Here is a 6,000-nt window from a genome sequence, read left to right as displayed (position 1 = left end):
CCCCTAGCAACAACAACTATTTAAGGACCCCTGACCTCTCAATTTCGGTCACTACTTCCAAGAGAAACCCTAGCCGAAATTATGCCCTCTCTCTTACTCATCCTTTGCTTTTGGTGTTTGTGATTCCATTAGAGGTGCAACACCTGAGGAACTCAAGCTTTCAAGAGTCGAGATCATCATTGGATTACTTGTTATTACGAGATAACAAGAAAAGTAGCAATCAAACCCTAGTTTTCATATTGATTTCTGAAATTGTATGCTAGTATTAGGGTTATTGCTTTGAAACTTTCTATTTGCATGTATAACTAGAGAAAAACATAGATCCAAAGTAATTAGGGTTGCATGAACACAAAGGAATGTTGTTTTGCTTATAACCCATCAATTTTTAGCTCTTTTTTGGTTTTGTACATTTGTCCAACACAAAAACTGACATTTTAAACCTCTCCACATGAATATTTTTATCTATACCTAGTTATTTCAATAGCACTCTTTTGTCTCTTTCATAATTAGAATACTCTCCCAATGAGTCCCATTCTCATGTAACACCCAAAGTTTTGAAGGCCAAGAAAGGAAAGAAAACCCCAAATTTAGGATGGACTAGGCGAGTCCAAGGAGGAACTCGGCGAGTCCAAGCGGGATCGGAGTCGAGGATTAAGTGACCAACTCGGCGAGTCGGCCAAGGCGACTCGGCGAGTAGGGTCTGTGCGAGGAAAACCCTAAATTCGGGACTTGGAGCCTATATAAACGTCTTAATCTTCTTCCTAGGGTTCCTTACCGCCTCTAAAGCCCTGGATATCGAACCCTAGCCGCCATATCCTCTATTTGAGCCATTTATTTCCTTCAAGAGTGCATTTAGCTTGGAGAGAGAAGAAGAATCTTGAGAGTGCAAGAAGGGGCTGTAGATCCGGGATTGGGAAGACATTTCTGAGCTTTTGGAGGTATAAACTAGTTCCTGGACCCTTTTTGCATCTTGATTTACGTGTGGTTGTTGGGGCTCTTTAGCCATAATGATATTACTTTGAGTTAGGATCCGGATCTGGAGTTGCTACTTCAGATCCAGGTGTGTGATGGACTGGAGAAGCATAAAGTATCAACCCTTGAGTCGATTTTGAAGCCCCTTGGCCTTAAACCCTAGTTTATGGTTCTTATTGCCTAGACCTCCCTCTCTACACGTAAAGTTTGCAACTTTACGTGGGGGATAGGCTTGGGAAGGGTAGATCTACAGTTTGGAGTCCATGCATGACTCGAAAGTCCTCTGCATATATGTAGATCTGAATGGACTCGGCGAGTCCTTTGAGTGGACTCGGCGAGTAGCTTGAAGATGAGGAGGAACTCGACGAGTGGGATGAACAGCTTGTCGAGTCGGATGAAGTTGGGCATGAACTCGGCGAGTTGGATGAAGATGGTCTTGGACTCGGCGAGTCAAGTCGCGAAACCCCAAACCCTTCGAGCTTAGACTCGAATCAGTGAGTCGACTAGAGACTCGGTGAGTTGGACAGGTCAGGACTCGGAAATCGGTAGACTCGGCGAGTCATGGAATGACTCGGCGAGTAGAGTCGCGAGTGGAAGGACTCTGGACTTATGAACTCGGCGAGTCAGTAGGGTGACTCGACGAGTAGGGTTGACCTGGAAGGTTGACTTTGACCATGACTTTGACTTTGACCAGAGTTGACTTGGTTGTCTTTCGGGGGTCAGTTAGACTCAGTGTTGCTTTGACATTGGTAGCTTGGGGAGCGAGTGGAACAGGAGTTCAGAGAGTTGTCGGTCAGCAGCCAGAGGATTATCAGCAGAGTTCAGCAGCACAAGGTGAGTCTCCTCACTGTTTGTATGGGTCTAAGGCACCAATGCCGGCCCATTTAGAATATACATGAAAGACCAGGGGGTGGCTCCTGGCACACAGTATGTTATTATGTATGATAGGAAGACCCGGGGGTTAGCCCTAGGCAATATGCATGAAAGACCAGGGGGTGGCTCCTGGCACACAGTATGTTATTATGTATGATAGGAACACCCGGGGGTTAGCCCTAGGCAATATGCATGAAAGACCAGGGGGTGGCTCCTGGCGCACAACATGTTATTATGTATGACAGGAAGACCCGGGGGTTAGCCCTAGGCAATATGTATGAAAGACCAGGGGGTGGCTCCTGGCGCATTGTATGCTATTATATATGAAAGACCAGGAGGTGGCTTTTAGCACACTGTATGTTGTTTAGCTGAGTAGAGTAGTATGTACGATTGCCTTTGTGATACTTGCATAAAAGACCAGGGGGTGGCCCTTGGCACATGTCTGTAAGACCAGGGGGTGGCCCTTGGCACTTGTCTGTAAGACCCAGGGAGCGGCCCAGGCTTGACCAGGAAGACCATGCGCGGCCCATGGCATAATGGCAAGACTATGTTTGGCACATAGCACCTTATTTGATTATGGATAAGTCGGTTATGTATAGCTCTTGGCTATGAAGGATTTGTATGGTATGTGGTATCTGGGGAACTCACTAAGCTTCGTGCTTACGGCTTTCAGTTTTGGTTTCAGGTACTTCCGGTAGCGGATGATGGAGCTCGGGATGATCGCATGGCACGCACCATAGATTAGTCAGCCTGGGAATGTTTTACTCTGATAATGAACATGTGTTTTGAAAACTAATACTCTGTTTATGTTTTGAAAGGATGATTTTACTTAAGTGATACTTTATTAAAAGAAATTTTTAGTCTTGAATTTTGGGATGTTACAAGTTGGTATCAGAGCCTTGGTTTGAGGGATTCGGGAATACTCTCGGGTGTGCCTGAACTCAAACTGAGGGGTCGGATAAAAAGTTTTCAAAAATGAAAAGACACCTTTGTAAAAAGAAAGTTTTTAGAATAAAACAGTTTTAGAAAAACAAAAAGAATCTAGAAAGAGAAAAACTTTGAAAAGAGAAAAGCGGTGTGGTGCATGCAATCAACCGAGCTCAAGTAAGTACCCCAAAATACCCATACAAGTCTATGTTCTGATCATCAGTTAATAGAACAGCATGCTAGAATAGGACTAAGGATCTAGGGATGATGCCTTATGTGCCTGTTATTTGTGCTGTTGAGCTGCATAGTAGTACTGATTAGACAGTAGTAGGATAGCCTGTTTAGGTTATGCCTGAGTTATGAGTTTGTGTTGCATGCTAGTTCAGATTTTTGCTATATGTGTATGATTGCTTGAGTATGTGGTGGTTAGATTTTCCCTTGTCTGAATGCTGCTTGCTTTGTGCATTGTGGGATTCTAAGTGATGGAAGTTAGCCCTTAGGTGGATACGTCACGCCACATGTGATCGGGTTTGAATAATCTCAGAGTGCTGGATTTGGCCCTATTGCGCAGCTCTCGTCTGAGTCTAACCGTTCTAGGGATGAGTCTTTTACTCGAAGGATTATCTGAGCCTCGTCACATGTGATGGTATTCAGGTAATGGCTAATTGGCATCGCGAGGAAGCCTTCAGCAGCTGAGGACTGGTTTGAGTTAAGTCAGAGGTTTCCCTAGGGTCAGCCTAGGATGAGGTAGTGCTGGAAGCAGAAGTAGTAGTAGGGGACCTGGTGGAGTCGAAGCAGTTCCTGAGGAAAGTACGGATAGATGTGGAAGGTAGTATGGGCCCGTACTACTGAAAGCAGAGGATCCGTACTCGATTCGGGAAGGGCCGAGACAAGACCGGGAACTTAGTAGTGCGTGTGTTGGCCTCGCAGCAGTGATCAATATTCTGATAGTGGTTGTGTTATATTTTCAGCATGGTGACGTTGCGAGAGAGACCAGTGGGCGGGTCAGGATCCGGTTCAGGATCAGGATCGGGCGAGGGATCCGAACCAGTTGATGATGGGTTGCGCAAGTTCATCGCATCTGAGATTACAAGAGGCATCCTTGTGGCGACCCCGGTCATTTTCGGGTCGATCAAGGAGGGGATCATTGAGCTGATGGAGGATCGCCTCCGAGCTTTCAGGAGTGATTTGTCGTCTGGCCAGACAAGTACGCGCACGCTGTCCTTCAAGGACTTCAGAGGGTGTGGTGCGCTGGATTTTCACGGGGTGAAGAACCCCATTGCTTCCAGGAGATGGATCGCAGATATTGAGTCTGCACAGTTGACGAGCTTCTGCCCGGATGGGTCGAAGGTCCGCTTTGCGGCAGCATGTTTGAGAGACAGAGCTAGAGATTGGTGGGAGTCAGTTGGAGACTCCTTAGGAGCCTCGGTCGTCGAGGCTATGACCTGGTCAGACTTCGTGACCAGGTTTAGGGCGGAGTTTGCACCGGCAGTGGAGCTTCAGCAGCTGGCCAGAGAATTTCTAGACACGAGACAGACGACAGAGTCGGTGGCGGAGATTACCGCCAAGTTTCGGGAGAGGGCCCTATTAGTTCCTCAGTATGCAGGGGATGATGAGATGCAGAGGACCCGCTATCATGACATGTTGAGAGCGGAGATTCGGGAGCATGTCAGCTTCTCGGTATGCCCGACCCTGGACTCTATGATTGCCAGAGCTAGGGAGAGGGAGATCGATCTGGAGCACATTGCGAAGAGGAAGTCAGATCAGACATTCGCATTGGAGGGTCCTGGGAAGAGACCCAAGACTTCAGATCAGCGATTAGTGGGTCGGAAGGGCCGAAGTCAGTGCAGCACGTGCGGGAAACCGCACGAGGGAGTGTGTCGTTCCAGGGGTTCCGGCTGCTACAAGTGTGGCAGTGATGGTCACGTCAGCAGGGACTGCCCACGGGGGGCAAGCCCATTATGTTTTCACTGCAATCAGGTAGGCCACAAGAGGACCGACTGCCCGATGATGAGGGGAGGAGCAGGGAGTGCGCCTGCCCCAACGACTATGAGGATTACGGATGGGCGAGGGGGTAGTGCCATGCAGTGACAGATGCGGAAGATCTGGAATACAGGAAGAAATGTTGCAGGTACGTATCTATGGCTATTTTCATTCCTAGGTGAATCAGGGAAGTTTTTACCCTGGACTCAGGCGATTTTATGTATGATTTGTCTCTCTGCTTGTATGTGGATTGTATTTTGGAATTGTCATATGCCAATTGCATACCAGGAGCTATTAGTAGCTAGTGTAGGTCATCTTTCATTTCGGGTTCGAAGTGTTCGGTATCATCTCGGTTACGATTGAAAATGGTTCGGGAAGTGGTCAGCCACCATCATCGGGGTATGATGGTTCTAATCTGGGCGTTCGGGATGGATTTCGGAAGCATCAAGGAAAGTGGCTTATCACCAAGGAGTTTGTGCCCAGTTATTCGGACTGTAAGGATAGTAGTCAGAGCTTAGAGAATTTGTTTTAAGCATCAGGGATGTGGGCGGTGTTCATCTAGTATTCGGCAATCATACGGTAGTTGGAATGGGCTAGAGATGGATCGCTAGCAGGGATAGGGCGATGGTGGTTATCATGCCTATCGTGTAAGGAAGGAAGGAATGGAAATCTTCGGGTTTTTCACAGTCAGTAAAGACTTAGCTGAGGCTAAGTGGGGGAGAAACAATCAGGTTATGGGAGTAGAAGGAGTTCTGAAACTGGGATAAGTTTCGCTCTCTTGTTAGTAAGAAAGACGGCTCAGATGACTGTATGATTGGAGGATAATGTAAGATGGAAGTTGGGAAAACTTGCCAATTGTGAGACCTCATTCTCGAAATTTCTGGTCGCGGATTACATAGGAATCGTATGGGAGTTTGGTAAGACTGCGGTGTGGCCCGTAGCACTGGTTTAGTAAGACTGCGGTGTGGCCCGTAGCACTGGTTTAGTAAGACTGCGGTGTGGCCCGTAGCACTGGTTTAGTAAGACTGCGGTGTGGCCCGTAGCACTGGTTTAGTAAGACTACGGTGTGGCCCGTAGCATTAGATTAGCAAGTTGCGGTGCGGCCCGCAGCAAACGTGTGTGAGTACAGTTAGGCTACGGAGTGGCCCATAGCACTGATGTATCAAGACTGCGGGGCGGCCCGTAGCTTTGGTTGGCTGGCAACGTAGGAGTGTTATAAGACTACGGGGTGGCCCGTAGCGTTCA

This window comes from Lactuca sativa, chromosome 7 (assembly GCF_002870075.4).
Source record: "Lactuca sativa cultivar Salinas chromosome 7, Lsat_Salinas_v11, whole genome shotgun sequence".
Classification (NCBI taxonomy): Eukaryota; Viridiplantae; Streptophyta; class Magnoliopsida; order Asterales; family Asteraceae; genus Lactuca; species Lactuca sativa.
This window is presented reverse-complemented; position numbering follows the sequence as displayed.